At 39.2% G+C, this 18,109-nt stretch overlaps 1 protein-coding gene across 3 annotated transcripts in view; it reads right to left on the reverse strand.

Annotated features, from left to right (window-relative positions):
* Window positions 1-18,109, reverse strand: part of LOC106668149 (homeobox protein extradenticle) — a 109,445-nt gene that overhangs the window by 72,919 nt on the left and 18,417 nt on the right. The gene's annotated exons all lie outside the window — the stretch shown is intronic.

Genomic DNA, 18,109 nt, shown 5'->3' on the forward strand with positions numbered 1-18,109 from the left:
GCGGTATGTATATTTGAACTGTTTTTGAGGATCCCGTACTTCGTTTTTACCCACTGGAATGAACTAGAGAGAAGAATTATTTGGAATTAAGTTAGTATTTATTAGTTTTAGACAGTCCGTTTCCGTTGTGATTCCCTTGGCTCGATCTTAGGATACGAGAGGATTAGCCATCTTTCCCGGCTTATCGCATTCCCGGGGACAATGGCATTCGGAGGGCCGTTTTTGATGTGTACGATTCACGCCTTGTTTTTAATTTGTCACGGAGTGGAATGGGGAAAAAAAAGCCAGCGCCTGCAAGGAAAAGAAACCAGCGCCCTTTCGAAAAATCCCGCAAAGGATGAATAAATTACCTAAGAGGAGGATTTCGAAGACGTTTCCCGGAATTTAGAAGGGAGGATTCGTCCGGTTTTAATTGTGACGTATGGTCTCGTTCCGTTCGAACCGTGGACAGACGAGGTCCTTTCTCCGTCGTCTTAACACGCGAAAGATGCTGCATCGCGGACCCAACGGGCTTTAAAATATGGAAATATACACAAAATTACGAACCTGTTTGACGGCATATCGGACGAAGCGAACCCACTGAGGTTGACTACGGGTCAAAACCAACCTAAAACCCCCTCGGGATAATAGAGTACACTATCAACACGACACACAAGAAATCTACACGGAAAACAGACACTTTGAGCCCTGAAGATGATCTGAATAAAGTTCGAAACGTGCATGATAAAGAAAATGTTTTTCTAAAACCTACGTCACACCAGACGGCATCTCACGATCAGCAAATAATCATTAGTCAAACTGAACAATAAGTCAGATGACGTAAAGAAATTGGGTGTCGATATATCCTTACAGTTGCCAATGTTTCGACCTGGATCTTAATTCCGTCTTGTCGGAGCATCGGAAGGCGTTCGGGCCTGAATTGTCTCCCGTATCGACCGAAATACCGTGTAAAACATCTCGGCGAAGAAGGTTATTTGAATATTTTCCACATGTAAGCGGTTCTCTCACTCGGCTCCGTCAACAAATAACCTCTGGGACCGCTTTATTCCGCCGAGTTATTTTCAACGCGTATCGCGGGTTTTCTCGGGCTGTAACGCCTCGCGGAACACGGCGAAACTCGTTTGCCGGAAAATCAGCATCTGCAGACGACAGTACTCGTTACGGGGCAAATAGATACAAATTTCAACGGATAATAACCGACGCTTCGATCCGTTTTCTTTTTCTGAAAGTTTATAACAAAAAAAAACGCTTTTATTTTGAATTTGTCTTTCCTTCATTTTCTGCTGTAACTTCGAGTTCAGAATGGAAAATCGGGCTTCTTACGCCTTGTCGAAGAGGTTTGTTCCATTGTTCATTTCCAGCAGATTGGCCAGGTTGACAATTGCATCCAGCCTTATTTGGGACGAGGGACTTGCCAAGGATAAAAAGTGCCAATTCGCTGCATTCCCCACCGTTTTCTTAAGGCAGGCCTGTGGTGGTAAATCAATTCGGTTTTTACATCTATCGAGCGAGAAACGGCGGACCCCAAGATTTCCAAGTTCATCCCGCGGATTCTTCCGTCATTGACAAATGGGCCCTTTCACGAAATTAACTCGGACACGGGGCCTCGTTAAAGGAACAAATGAAAACTTTAATCCGGCCTTCTTTCCGATGTAAATGTTGAATATTTTAATGCCAAATGAATAATTCATTTCCGATTAATTAGCCCAGGAGACGAGCCGCTCTTCCTTTTCCGACAAAGTGTTTTAAACGTTCTGTTGGAGGCTCATCAGGATTCGCTTAGTTACACATCAATCAAATCAGCGTTCCTATTAATTTTTTTCTCTTTACCGAGTATTTTATATTCGTGTGTTTGCTTCAGCTTTTCGAACTTTTCCGATATCCGTTGAAACAACGAATGCTATCCCGGAAAAATGCATCAGAAGTTCTTTCGATCCTGCACTTACTGGCATAATAGAAAAATCGTGTTTTACTTATTGAAGAACCTTACCCAAAAGTTAAGATCTTCAAGCCCCTCTCTCTACTTTATATCACCAATAGCATACAATCTGTATACTTTTTAACTTTTATACAAGAAAAATATATTTAAAAAAGCACGAAATTCAACCAAAGGAAGGAGCATTTACTATTTTTAGGTCATTATCAAGCGAGCTTACGTAGACCACTATTACCCCATTTTGTCCGTTTCTGCAAAGAAATAGCCAGATAAACAAAGACGCATATAGACCGAGAAATTAAAAGACCGAGGATCAGAGAGACAAGGAGTCATAAAGGGAAAGAGACTTAGAGGCATATAGACATGCTTTCCCGTATACTCGGTCGTCCTAAAAAATACAATGAGGATCTTTAACGTCCGCACCTAGCCTATTCGGCCTTATCTGACGTTTTGATTCTCAAAATGAGAGCTGACGCACCTCCACATACGAAAGAATGGTGTTACTGCCGTAGCATTGGTGTAGAGGCAGGTCAGCCCCGAAGGCCCAAGACAACCTCGCTCCCGGCTTGCCCATTCCGAGTTGTCGGGCCTGCATTAAGCATCGGACCGTATGCCGCGCGCAAAGGGCTACCTAAGCCGAAATACATCAGCCTGGTCTCCCGCGCATTCCCTAGATAGAGAAGGCCACTCTACTTCCCAGAGTAGTGGGGCTTCCCTAGTGTAGAAACTACCGCGGTTTTGTTTAAAGTGGAATTGCTAACCATCCCCTAGAGTGGTACCGCTTACGGTAAAAGCCTCCAATCGAGCTCAGCCTACACCTACGCAAAGCATACTCGAGTAGGAGCAACCGATTCACTACCAAGGCATACAGACAGAGAGTCAAAGAGAACGAGATGCAAGGATAAGAAAAAGAGAAAGAGAAATATAGAGACGTATAAACATAGAGATTAAGAGCCAAGTAAACAAAGACGCATATAGACCGAGAATCAGTGAGACAAGGAGACAGCTAGACAAACATAAAGGCATATAGACAGAGAGACAAAGAGGCATATAGGCAGAGGGACTATATATGTCATATAAGTCAAGTAAAATAAGTCATTGTTAGGCTATTGATCTAATAATTTCCAACAGCATGGTTTTATTGACCGTGGTCGAACTGGCAAGTTCACAACATTTTTATTTGGTTTATTGTATGACCTGACTTTGTTTGGCCTGCAAGTCATACATCAAAAATCTTGTTTTGCATGCTGTATCTTCGTCAGCTATGACCAGTTGTTTGGAATAAATACGGAAAGTTTAAAGGCAGGCCACGTACGTACGTACCATCTATCGTCTTTGATTTCCAGGCTGGAATATGGGTGTTCGCTTGTGTAGTTGGACAGGTTTCACCTTCATTACAAGGTTAAACCATTTTGTTGGTTAATTGACCTTTTTTCAGGCAGGCTAAGGATCTTTCCCAAAAAGGACCGAGATATATTCAATCGCTTTGCTTGGTTCTGCCCTGGTGAATGAATGCCAGTAGTTTAACATATGTGGCCAATCAAGGAAAAAAGAAACAAAGAGTGAAGTAGGCTAGAATACATTTGTGCTGTTTTTCTAACTTCAGATGTCTTCCCTTCATCTCATGTACGAGAGTGTTGTTCTTTAGCTGGCATATGACCTAGCAGTATCTGATATGCATGTTAACAATCTATTTTTCAGATTGAACTAAGAATTTTTTTTATAAAATAAAGATTAATCAGAAAAGGTCAGCTGCTAGCTAAGACATGCACATATTAATCACCTTTAACTTTCGGACAGCTAATGTTTTGGCGTTACTTGTCCGCACACGTGTTTTCTTATGTTGGTAAATGACCTACAAAAGAGATCTTGATATATATGTCTCTCAATAGACTAAAGACTATGTTTTGCATGTTGATTAAGGATTACTTCTTGTTTTCGCCTGTTGCTCCCAATATAGATGGATTTTCCGTACTTTAAGATCAATTCTCAGATTAAAGAACCTATGGTCAAAGCTTAATGTACTAGTACGTATCATCCACCACCTTTAATTCCAAACAGAATAACAGTTCTGACTGATAAAGTCAAAGAGCGGTCTACCACTCATATCAAAGAGGTAGGTGCACCAAGAAGGTTGTTTTAAGGTTCTTTAGTTTGTACATGACCTAGCTGGACCTAGAATAATTGTAGAAAACCAAGGACCTGTTTGCCCTGACAACTGATTTCCAGTAATTTATGATCAGCAGATTGATCGATGAATGGGTATGGCATGACCTTTATTTTTCTAAATCAAATGTCTTCCCTTTATCTCATGTACAAGGGTGTTTTTCTTTAGCTGGCATATGACGTCTGATATGTATGTCAACAGTCTATTTTTCAGGTCGAACTAAGCATTTTTCTATAAAATAAAGAATAATCAGAAAAGGGCAGTTGCTGCGTGCAGCTAAGACGACTTTCGATTTGAGCCTGTTGTCTTAAGGTGCTGAGTAAGCCACTTCCATAATCAAGATGGCAGGTAGCCTAGTTAATTTCTTTTTTTGGCATACGACTTGGATGTGTCTGTCTTGAATGCCGATGGTCCCGGGACTTTGTTTTGCATGTTAAACCAAGGGTTCAAAAGTTGGGGTCTTCAAGGATTGAGGGGGTAAGTGCTTTCTTATCACCTTATACTGCTAAATAAACTAGAATACATTTGGGGCTGTTTTTGCAGTTAATGAATAGGTTTTTCATCAATATCCTGATGGGACTTCGGTCTAAGTGACCTGATAGTGCAGTCGCATGATCTCTTTGAATCCAGTGCAGCAGATAAAAGTTTTAGGCGTATAGATGTTGTTGTAAATTGATCTAAGATGATACATGGAAGAATTTTTAACAGTTGCTTATTAAGATGCAGCTTTGCAGTTTTAAAGGTCGTCGTTGTTTGAGTTTGCGTCCTTTAAAAGGATACGATTTTTTTACTCGCCCTCCTCCGAAGTGGTCGGATCGTTGTTGTAATTAGGAATGTCTCTTTGGCCCCCGGCAAAAACTTGGGACTTGGGATGAAGACGTTCTTCAAAGGTGCTTCGATTTGAAAACAAAAGACCTACATCCTGCATTCCAATCGGCCGGTGACTCAATCGGTGCCTTTTTTTCTCCTTCACTGGAAACCCGACCGACAATTAGATTTTCCTCTTTCATGCAAAACACAACGGGTATAAAGGAGGGTTTTGCGTGGGTGGGGCCCCGGCCCGGGAGATACGCTATCTACCTTCCCTTAAGCCCTCGGAGCGCCCTTCCAGGATTACCCGGCCTAGGGATATTACCCGGGAAATACTGGCCTCCTCCAAAGGACGCTTTTATTTTTATTTCCAGACGGTAAACTTGACGTCCCACCCCCGTGGTTTCACCCTATTGGAGCCCGTCAGAGTCGTCTCAAACGACTTGACAATCGCTCTCTCATAAAAATCCTGACTCAGGGGAGGCAAAAAGGCATCTTTTAAATTGAAACGGAAGTAAATATACATTACCAATTTTATTTAACTAAAATATATATTATACATCAACGAATATCCTAAAAATAGCCTGTATTCTCATAATCAAAGGAGGATATCGCTGCGTATAAAACATTTTCTTTAACGCATCCGTTCTTAAATTAGTTTTTGGGTCAACTACTCTTCTTTTTTTATGCTGTAAATCGCTTTTCGGCAAATTTTACCCAACGTGAGAAATTTACTTACTACTTTTTACTTTATTTTACCAAAATAGAGGGAAACAAACAGGAAAACCATCTAACAGAAATAAGGCGAGGACAGGCGGACCAGATGCAATCAAAATCCTCTAAGTAAATAAAAAAAGTGCAAAAATAAATGATAAATTATTTTAATCTTCTATTTTTAACCAATTTACGGACATTTATCTACCTTTTACACTTTAAATTTCAGTCTAATGTGTATTTTAATTACTATTAAAATTAATACGTTGACTGTGCATGATACATTTATAATTCCATGCTTCACTATTTTGTTTTGCATGAGAAAAAGGTGTTGTGAAAATTTCGTTTGTCCTCTGTGTTAATTGAACAAGCTTGGGTCATAAAATCTGCCTTTCCGTATTTTTTATGACTGATTGATGGCGTTTCTCGATTCAATGAAAACTCGAGCCCCTAGCGACACCTGGCAATGGTCCATGGACTGGGATCAATCCTGCTTTGTCAGCCAGGAGTTTATTTGACCCCAGACGGGCCTTTTCCTTGTTTTATTTCTATTTGAAATTTATACAACAATTATTATAAGCAATACACGGGCGGCGCTCACCCAGTAGTGCCAATAAACAGTTAGCAGTATCCAACGAAGTCATCCAAAGATCCATCGGCTACCTGCTACTAGCAGGGCCAACAGCAAAGATTAATGGATAAGTGCGAAAAGATAATTTGGCATTTGGTATGATCGATGTCGTGGGTGTGGATGGTATCAAGGATTCGATGGAGGTATGACTTGTTTACTGCCTCATAAAGGCAAGAGTTTGGTCCACGAATGGTTTAGGATTGGAAGGACTTGATCGAAAGATAGAAGCCTAAGTTCTTTGTTGCCTCGTAAGAGCAAAATCCTAGTACACGAAAGAGTTAGTGGGTGGACGAGATGCGATAGAGGTTGTAGTACGCGGCTGCCTTAATAGGGCAAGTATTTGGTCCAGGAAGGACGAAGGATGCGACAGAGGTTAGTACTTTGATATTCCGTACAATTCTACCCCACCATGAGTGCTTCCTTACAGGGAGGTGTTGATGTAGTTATATGGTCAATGTTGGGAAATAGGATTACCATGAGGAAATCGGCGTAGGTATACGGCGACGTGGTAAATGCCGTAAGCAGTAGAAAATTACCGAAGTGGTGCCAGGACTACCAATAAGAATTACAGTCGTGTCGACTGGAAATCTAGACTACATGAAAGTGATTATGTCCAGGAAGACCACTGGCCAGTACTGTTTGAAATGTGGTATCTATAAATGTCCAGACGCGATAGGTTTGCTGGAAACCGAAACAGCAGTCAGGAATGACGTTTAGAGGTCATATGGTTTGCAGTTGCATTAGGATAAGCTTCTCAAGTACTTACAAATGTATGACCGTAGGAAGTATGTTATTTGGTTGACTTATTTGATCTTAAGAAGAAATTGCGCTTAATAGAAAATACCTTGATTTTAGCAGACCGGAGGAAATTCGTCTTGTACAAGAGCATAGTGTATTGTCAACACTTACCTGAAACAGCAAAGAAAGATAAGATTAAAAAATGAAATATAGAATGTTGTTTTATAATTAAAGTTTAGTATAGTAAAAAAAATGTCGGAAGGCTGTCTCAACGATTCCAGTTTTCAAGCAAACCAGCCATCAAGTTTCCTCTCTTATCTCTTTTTTTAACAAGCTCCGAGTAAAAATTCAATAAGCAATATGAACACTCATTGAATGAAGATGAGGCATCGCACGGTACGGGGTGGGTAATGATTTTCGGCTTGTCTCGACGTCCAGAATGTGTCGAAATCATCCGAGATTCATAAAAAGAAGGTCGGAGATCGAAGTGACAAATAAAGTACCGATTTTAAGTTAGGGGCTTACGTGGTTCAAGCGGGTCAATACGATTTACTTGAAAAGCTTAAAAACAATAACACCTTGTTAAAAGTGAACTTATGCACGAACGGGCTCATAGTCTTGGGTCATATCGTTTTTCGCTTTTCGGCTGGATTTCTCCTACACTTTTACCTTTTTGTTAACTATTTCGACAAGGATAAAACATCGTCCTTCTTCGACATATCAATATGCACGTTCCGTATTCTTGGGCAATGCGTTTCACTTTGTCACGAAATTACCGGTCATAGGGGGGGATAGGGTCGGCTGCGTTTTGAATCATTTCTTAGTCTACCTGTGGGGGCTTAATTTGATTAAAAGGTATCACATAAGATGTCTATGCTGGATGGTCTATGGATCATTTTTTATCATAGTACTTGCTTTATGATTGCGTTGTGCATGCGCATGAAAAGATGTCTTTGAGACATGTTCAGCTTGTGGTGTGTTAACTTTACCATGGTTCTTTAAACTCCGCTTCTATCAAGACACAACCGGCCCAGAGGGAATTAGTCACTTGTTTTTGAACCGGTGGCGGTTCTGGGCTAAAATTGTAATACAAATTGGAATTCGGCTGAAGAGGAGCGGGAATGCGAGCTAATACAATTTGCTAAAGTGCAATCGACCTGGAATGGGCACAAATTGGATCACGTTGGGAGCTCGCAAATCAGCTTCCCCACCGGTGGAGAATCCAAAAACACGCAACTGTTTACTTTTTCTTTTTTTCGAGAGAGAAAGAGATTATAAATAAAATTCTCCTATCGGGGAATGTTTCAAAATTCAGTTTATACATTGTTTACACGCCCGGGGGAAATCGATTTTGAAAGGTGATTATGATTAATAATGTAAAATAATTTTTGAAAATATCTTTACCACCACGTGGAAAACTAGGCATAATTTATCAATGAAAGGTATTGATCGATTTAAAAAAAGCCAGTGCCACGAGCGGGATTCGAACCCAGGACCTTCGGCTAAATACGCCGCTGCTCTACCACTTGAGCTATCCTGACTTCGATCCACTCGGAAATGGCAAAAAGGAGGTAAAATTCGAAATAGATAGCTCGGTAGAGCCGAAGGTCGTTGGTTCGAATCCCGCTCGTGGCACTGGCTTTTTTATCTCAACCAATACCTTACATAAAGATTAATTAATTTAAAAAAAGTTATTTGGTCAATCGGATCACGAAATCTAATCCCACCCTATATAGTTTTCCACGTGGTCAGGTTATTTTAAAAAATTCTTTAATAAACAAATCTTTAAATCACACATAATTTACGTAGGGTTCGAGTTATTCTTAACGCCAAGTTATTTTTTAAGTATAAAAAATAAATTATGTATGAAGGATTATCAACACCTGTGCCTAACAGATGTAACTATCTAGAAGAGCTTTGCCTGACAAGGGGGCTTAAAAGGATCTAGTTGAAATGTCCGTCGGACATTTTGAAATAATTATTGACAACTTGAGCCTTAATTAAACATGAGGTTCACATTGAATTTATGCAACAACGTCTATTTCCTGCGATGTATGCAATGAAAAATGATCCAATATTAACAAAGTCTGGAACTAAACAGGTGGTATTTTCGTGGACAACATCCTGGGACAAACAGTAGACCATAAATAACAGCTTCTTCCAACAAACATGGAAGAATTATTTTTTAAATATTATTCATAATTTTTCTTATGTGAAATATTTGATGAACCTGAAAAATTGCTCGTTACCGATCATTTTGGACTGCTAATCCTCAATAGATTGTGGCCTGTGAGACGTTCGGCTTTTCACCGTCTTCAGTGAGGCCTATAATATGTTCATTGACTCATCCACTACCAGTAACCCCAAAACCTCTCTCACTCTCGATCGGTTTGCCCCTTTATTTACGGTCTGTCTGCCATTTCTTTGTGTCGTTTGACATAGACTTTCGGCTGTATCTGTATGTTGACAGCCAGGCAGCTCTTAGGTCCTTAGCCTCATGCGATGCGAAGGCAAAGAGTGTTTCGAACTGCATGGAGGCACTGACGGAAGTCAGCGACATTAATGACCTGGCCTTCGGGGCATAGGAGCAACGAAAAGGTTGACATGCTGGCCAAAAAAGGAGCCAACAAGGACTCCATGGGCCCAGAAACCTACTGCGGTCTGCAGTCTGCCAGAAAAGAGGATACATCTTAAAATGGATCCTTAATGAGTCCAAAACCTGGTAGAACACACAGGTATGAGGCACGAGAAGAGATTCATAGAAGGACCATCCGCAAAACTTACAAAAGAACTACGGGAAGGCAACCGCAACCGAACCAGAATTCTGGTTGGACTCCTGACGGGGCACTGCCACTTAAGAAAGCACATAGGATAGGATTACAGACAGAAGAAACTCTGTGCATATACTGCCAGGAAGAGGAGGAGACCGCAGAATACATTTTGTGTTTCTGCGAAGCAATATGTAAGTGCAGGTTCTTGCAACTAGGACAAGAAAAACCACAAGCAAGATCCTACACCAAGAAACTGCTGGCAAAGGAGTGGAGGCTGGTTAATAGCCTGAAGCTGGCCAGAGAGTTATAATTAACAGAGGAGCACAATACATCTATTTACGTCGAGGTGCAGTAGTCCTAGTGGCTGCCTCTCTTTTCCCTATCCCTTTCCATATGATTGTCTGTGTTTGTACATACAGACTCTACTAAAATCTCATTTTCTATTAATGTATGGCTACCTCTCTGTTTCTGTTTTTTGTTTGTCTCTTTTTTTGTCTGAATATCAGTTATTATTTCTCTTTCTCTCCTCGTCTAACAGCATTTTTGTGTGTTGAATCTGCCTGTACTCTCTCGTCGTCTGTTCTTGCATCTTTGACCTATTTGTTTGTACGTGCACTCACTGTACGACGTCTACTTCTCTGTTAATACGTCTGTCTTTTAGAACCCTTCTGTTTGTCTGCTTCTAGACTTGTATTACTATTGTATCCTTCTATTTATATATTTTTGTCTCTTTGTTTTCTGACTATTCTTTTGTTAATCTATATATCGTCCTCTCTTTCCTTTTTTGTCTTTCTCCTCTCTCTCTTCATCTTTTTTTCATTCTTCCCTATTTTTTTTATTTCTCGTTTAAGTTTACCTATTTTTCTTTAAAATCAGCTTCATATCTCTCACTCTCCGAAACCCATTCTTTGTCCACCCTCACACATACTTTTTTTATATTTCCTCCTTTTTTCTTCCTATATCTTTATTTTAACTGTTCTTCTCTTATCTATTTCTGTTTATATTGAACCCATCCCGCTTTTTTTTTTCATATTTCTACCTTTATTCTTCCTGTTTTTCTCTCTACTATACATCTTTGTTTTTGCATTCTTTCCTCTTTTGCCTTATTTTTCTCTTTATTTATCCTGCTCATACCCATAGTCTATTATCATCTCTATCTCTCTCTCACCCACTTTTTCCTCATTCCTTCATTTTTCTTCTTTTTACCTCTTTATTTATCACGTTCTCTCATCTATCCCCATCTTGTTTTAACTCTTTTTTTTCTTTTAGCCTTTTTCTCTTTTTATATTACTTTTCTTCTCAAATATATCCACCCTCAATGTCTCTTTTACCCTTTCTTTCTCTCTCCCTCTTACTCCTTTTATTTTTCCCTACATCTATCTAGCCCTCTGTTACCCAGTCGTTTATCTGTCTCTTTCTGAGTGAATTTTCATTATAAATTCAACCAGGTTTGGGAAGCAGTTTACGCGAGTTTTGCAAACTTCTAACGTATAAAAAATCTTCGTCAAAATTTAAGCGCTTTGGTAGTTGAAGTCTTAATCGGGTAGATGATGATGATGCCTAGCTTGTGTCTTTTTCGACTGGCGACTTAAGACGGCTCCACCCGGCTAATCTCCATTTTATCCAATCAGGCGGTTGGTTTTTGACACGGTTTTATCAGGGGATTTGGTTCATTAATCGGATCTGGCGAGCCGGCCCCGGGCCAGATCCCATTTCACACCTTTCCGTTCGAAACGCGCCGGCCAAGGATTTTGTCAATCGCGACGGCCCGCTTATCGCCGACCTGCATGACCATTTTTCACGTCGCATTTACGGATATTCATTTGTTTAAAAAAAAAAAAAAATCGCTTGGATTGTTACACGAACGCTTCCTGCTCGTTCGAAACAAGGGCTGATAACAAATTTTACAGGAAGAGTTTAAAAAATCAAAGTATATTAGAGGAAAACCCGTTGTCGATTAATTATTTTTGTAAAAATATAGAAACAATTTTTAAGCCTGAAGACAATTTTAAATAAAGAAAATGCCATGAAATTTATACATATATTTTTTTAAACAACGGAAAATCATAAAAATTAACTTAATTCATTATCATATTTGATAATAAATTATCGTAGGTTTTTAGTTATTTTGCCTGCCATGTCTGACGACGGTTTGTCTCCAGTCCATCCTTACTTCAAACTCCTCCATGATAAATTTAATCGGAACGACTCTGGCTCCAGGATCTGGTAACTTTGAATGGCGTGGAACACGTCTAGGTCCTCCAATTAATTATTCATTGTCAGTTTTAATTACCTACTTGTTTGCCGGAGAGTGCAGCTCTTTTGACCGTTCACCCCCGCGTTACGCTCCTTATATGGAACCTACGAACCGGGGAATTTACATTTTTGTCATTTGGAGTTTGATACCTTGTTTAATCCGGCGGGTTTTTTGATTAATCGTGTTTTTAAAACTTAAAATAGCCTAATTATGTGAAATACAATCGGGTCGTCGTTTACGTTTATAAAACCGTAGTCGGACCCGATGGGCCACGTAAGTTTCGCTACGACCGGCCCTTTGATCAGCGCGGTTAATTTTCTATTTCATCCTTATAAAAATAAATTAAACTAAAAATACCTGTCATCTCCAATACGAAAAGCAGCATTCGGACAACTTTTTAAATTCGTTTTTATATTTTTAATGATATTTAATGAGAATTACTATATCCTTTTTCCTCCTGAACGACCGATTCAATTGGCAAATTTTTTCTTCTTTCTGTAACAGTTTTACATATATGATTTCGAAATTCACTTAAAAGATTTTAACGAATTTAACGAATCAGATAATCCTTGGTTCGTCTAGTCCCGCTGACTTCGCTGAGGACAGACGGTGGTTTATCAATTTTTTTTTTAATTTGGGCCTAGATTATTCATTGTATAGTTCAGTTTAAAAAAAAATCATATTCGAGTAGTTTTTTCATTTTGTATCCGACAATTCTCGCTGTAGACGCAGAGTAAGTTGCAACTTTCTTTTTTGGAAATTCTAGAAAATATGATAATTTTAAAAATATATTTGAGGTTATAGTCAGAGGCGTCGGTGGCCGCAACGGTTTAGGCGTGGACACGGCGCTCATCACGGTAAGGTAAAGGTCGCGGGTTCGAATCCAGCCGCCCTGCATTCGAACCCGACATACTTACAAATGGGCTTTTTTTTAAAAACACCAGCACCCTGAGGGTTCATATAACCTCGTAGTTGAAAAAATACCCTCGTTAAAAAAATTTATAATTTTGTTTACTGGAGACATTAATTTTTATTTAAACAATTAATAGCGTGTATAATTTCCTCTGTCAGTTAAAACCCCGATGCCCCTGATAGGCATATACTTTTAGTAAGTTAGAGTTTCTTAGTGACCGGTTTAAAAAAAAAATCTATAATTTTGTAATTTATGGAAGTCTTCAGGAGCGGTCAAGAATGAGGTAGTTTAGAAAAACACCGTTTTAATTTTTTGCCAACGCTTCGACCTTTATTCGGGTCATCTTCAAGGCCTGGGTAAATTACAAAACATATGTTGATTGGAAAAAATACAATTTAAGATGTAAATAAAAATGATGACGTAGGCTTTAGAAAAACATTTTCTTTATCGTGCCAACGTTTCGATCTTTACTGAGATCATCTTCAGGGTTTTTTTTCTAAAACCTATGCCGCACCAGACCGCACGATCACCGCATAATCATTGACGGTCACTAATCACCACACGTAAATAAAAATTTCGAACCAAGTATTTCATACTCACATAAAGTGTGGTGTAATCTTGTGGTGTCATATTGGTTTTGTGTGAAAGCGTTGTGAAACGAGAATTTGTATTTTGCTGTTTTTGTATTATTGTGACAGAGTCAGGGACATGATAAATTTCTTTGATCATAATGATGATGATAATGATGTTGTGGCAGATCAACTGGCTGCAGATGTCGATGGAAAAGACTTCTCTGCAATACATCCCACATGTGCTCATAGGACTGCGGTCTGGAGACCATGGGGGACGGGGAAGATGGGAAATTCCCAGGTTTTCTAAACATTGATGAACAATCCTGCTTCCATAAGGACTGGCATGACCATCCAAAAAATCCCTGGTTTGAGGGATGTATTGCTCAATAGTTTCTTGGACATAATAGACTGCGGTGAGGTTGCCCATACTTACAAATGGGCTTTTTCTTCAAAAGAAGACCGGCATCGGGTTTATATAACCTCTGCTGTTGTGAACCCTCGTTAAAAAAAAATTATAGTCAAGTGTTTGAATACTTTGGATACGCCAATCCTCGCTGTTTGTCATGATCGATTTTTGGTTGTTTCCTACAAATTAGCTTCCATACTAAGACAACGATTCCAATAAATTTAACTTTTTGGATATTTCGGGACCGGAGATTCTCGCTGTTTTTCTCGTCCGATTTAGAACATTTTTCCTAAAACGAGCCTCCAAATTAAGGCAATATTTCTGAAACACTGCTGTTCTTCCTTACAAATGTTTGCCTTTTTAGATTTTTTTGTCAAGTATTCACAGTTAAAGATACACTGGACATTATTGCGTTTCTCGCCGTTCATTCGCAATTTTTTTAAAACAAATATTCTAGAAGATTAGGCTAAGGATATTTTTAAAACAATTTTAAGGTGACGGTAATCAACTGTTTAGAAATTTTAGGTCCTCCTGTCTGATTTTTTTTAATATCCCTAAAGTTCAGGCCATTTTGGGTCCGTCAATCCATGCTACGATCCTGACTAATATTTGCCTTTTTTTAAATAAATAACCCAGTCTTTAGTAGTCATTCAAACTGCCATTTTTGGTCCGCCAATTCTCGCTGGTCTTCCAGCAAATGTTTGGATTCTTTTTTTCAAATTGTTCTCGATTCCCAATTTAATAGCATGTTTACAGTTGTAATTAAACTGTCGTTTTTGGTCCGCCAATTCTCCCTGTTGGTCTGAATATTTTTTTAACATCCTTGTTTAAAGATACAGTATTAATATTATTATTTAAGTTAAGCCAATTTTGGGGTGGACCCCTTCATGCTGTTGATACTGACTAATTTTTGCCTTTTTAGAATACATAGAAGTTAAGGCCATTTTAAAAATATATTTAGCGTGGTGGTTTGGTCTTTTTGGGTCCGTCAAATTTAGCACTGATATAACCGACATTTTGGGCCCGCCTATCCTCGCTGTTGACACAGGCAATTTTTTAATTTCCTTCAAATTTATGTAAGTTAAAAAGCAATAGTTTGAATAAATTTAGGGAGATTTAAACGAACTTGCAATCAATCTGGGTCCGTTGATTCTCGCTGTGATACATGATTAATTTGACGCTATTATGAAAAATTATTCTTCACGTTGTATCGTTTTGGTCTGCCAATTTTCGCTGTTGTTTTTTGACTAATCCTCCCAGCACTAATCATATATTAATATTAAAACCCTTGATTATGACCGGTAATCGTCAACGGCGACACAGCGAGAGAAAGCGGACGGTTTTGTCAATATGATTTTTCCACCAGACCATCCCAGGATTTGTCAGGCCGCTGTTGCACTCTACAGGCAAAGCTGATACAGTTAAAATATAATGGAGCAGTTTCGGTTGAAATTGAGGATCATAAAAAGAAGGATTTAGATCAAAATCCATTTTAGATAATATTAAAATTCCTGGGATTTCACAGATTTCTTCCTTCTACTTTACGCGACTTTTTTTTATATTTTTAATTCTAGCTCTAATACCATTTGGAAATTGCATTCCGGGGGGAAACTGCCGCTTTAATAACCCGACCGTTCTGATCTTCGTCAAAGATTGGAACATTTGGGTAAAAAATTGAAATAGGAGCAGGAAAATAAATATATCTTTTTTTTCTGCCAAGCCCACCATTAATTAATGAATAAGTACTCAGCGAAATTTTGCACTTAAATTCTTCCTCATTAATTTATTTTCAAAATTCAGGAAAATAAAAGAACGACGATCTTAAATTAAATGAATTGATTCATTATTTTATAATCAGAACACCTTGAAGTTATGGAGAAATGTTTTTCCAGAACACTCTATGGTTTAGCAAAAATTATAATAAAAACGATAAATAATAAAACAATTTTATTAACTAGCCTTGAAAACTAGTTTTGAAGTTGATAGGCAGTATAGTTCGTATGCCATGTTTCTCGAAACGTGCGGCGAAACCACTGCTGACTAATTCAATTAATTAAGGTTTTTAGTTGAGATAAAAAAGCCAGTGTCACGAGCGGGATTCGAACCCACGATCTTCGGAGCTATCGACATTGTCTGTGTCTTTTACCCCTTTTTTTAAGCACCCTTCGCCTTGGATTTTGATTGATGATTCACATTATAATTTTAGCTTCGCAACCCCCTTAAGGGTTGGTTCTTCACAGGGCAGTTTATCTCTAATCTCGCATTAATTTCCATGTTAATGTTTTTCCAGTTGATTTTCCTTTTTCGCCTCCGGCGCCCCAGAGCCAGATTGCTGCGTCGCCGGCCTGGAAAAACGTTTAAATGAGGCCCGGAGGATTGCCTTTCAAACTAATTGGATCTCATCCGTCGACGTTAGGCGGTCCTGTCTAGTGGAAGCCAAGGCCCGTTTATCCTCCTGTCCTGTTTTTACCCCTGGCCCGTCCTCTTCAGAAACCTCCCCCTCCTCGTTATACATTTTTAGAATCCTCGTTGCGATTTGTTTGTCCAGCCGAATAAGACGTTGAAGGCTCAAAGGAAACCCATCATTTCTCACCGTGTTAAAATAATAAACCTTCATAAGTGTGCTTTTTCAATTTTTTTTCTCCTTTCTTCTCCGCCTTGACTTCTTATTCTGTATAGGGCAGGATGACAAAAGAGCACGCGTCCTGGAATAGTAACGAGCCCCCTCGGCACTCCTTAACACGAGCTGTTACGCGTCATTTAAAACTGTCAAACACGTTTAGAGTCTTTATTTATTTATTTATTTATTTTAACAATAAGCCTCGCGTTATTTACTGGCTTAACCGCTTCTTCCAAGGGGATGAAATACAGCCCGGCCACACTCGAAACGTGACGCGGCGAAAATTTATTTTTACCTTCCGTTTTTCAACGAGGTGACGACGTGCTTCGCGGCACGAAAAACGCAAGTATTAAACGCGTTGGGCATCTTAGATACTTGGCAAAAAGGGAATGAGTCTCAACGTTTCGTCTTAACCTGCTTATAACCCAGACCTCTTCAAACATAAGTCTGGTACAATGAGTTCAAAAGTAATGTAACAAAATAATAAAAGAAAGAAAAAAAAAAAAAGTCAGCGCTTCGCCTCGACCTGCTTATAACCATGACCGAGCTCCACCTTAACCATGGCTAAATAGTAGTACCAAAAAAACAATGGCTTTAGGAATCAAACTGTGTAAGTTTTAAATAGTTCGCATTGTACAGAGGGATGCCAATGCAAAGTTATAATTAGTGCGTATCGCCTCGACCATCTTATAAACCTGATGTCGATCCTTCTTATTAAAACAAATAGAGATTGTAAACAATTTAAATATTTGCTAGAAATAGGATTAAAATAAGTGAAAATTGCTGTATTTTAACCCTTAATTTATACGTAAATAATTGGCTTTACATTTTCAGAAATAAAATTCGTGTAAAGAACCTCGTCTAGCCCCAAACTGCTTACAACACTGCCGTTGTTCTTTCTTACTCTGACATATACCGATTGTAACAAAATGGGCGGTATTTTATCATTTAAGAAGTCAACGTCCAATTGAGAGAGAAAAAATCAGAATATCACCTGCGAGGCTTCATGCCTTACCCTGCTTATAACCCTGATCAGTTTCATTCGCGTTACTCTAAATTCTAAACATTGCCTTTGACATGGACTCTTTCTTCCCGATTATTTTAGTAGGTGTTGTTGTTCGTTGATACATTCTTACATTTCCTTTGAGCTTAAGAGCTTCAAAATGTCCGATTGTAAAAGGAGATCATGAATTCGCACAAGTGGGCTGGCAAGAGGAGAGTTTTATTTATTCCGAGGTGGCCTCCGAAATCTGTAATTGGGATCGGGACTGATGAGATACAATGTGAGTGTGTGCAAAGTAAAACGGGAGAAAAGCAATTTAAGCGAAGAGAGAGGGAGAAAGAGAGTGAAAGGGAGAGAGAGCGTGTTCCTGGGCTCTGAATTTAATTATGGGCCGGGGGTGTAACATGGCAGCTCTTGTGTAATTTGTGAAAGGGTGAGAGCGTCTGCAGAGGGAGAGAGAGTGTGTGTGTACGAGAGAGAAGCTAGGGTGAGCCCCTCCACCCTCGCACATGCTGCCGCACAATCGATATTTCATATTATGGAAACAGCGTATTTCGGCCACGTAGAGGGT

This window comes from Cimex lectularius, unplaced genomic scaffold, assembly GCF_000648675.2.
Source record: "Cimex lectularius strain Harlan isolate CLEC.00 unplaced genomic scaffold, Clec_2.1 scaffold55, whole genome shotgun sequence".
NCBI classification, from domain to species: Eukaryota; Metazoa; Arthropoda; class Insecta; order Hemiptera; family Cimicidae; genus Cimex; species Cimex lectularius.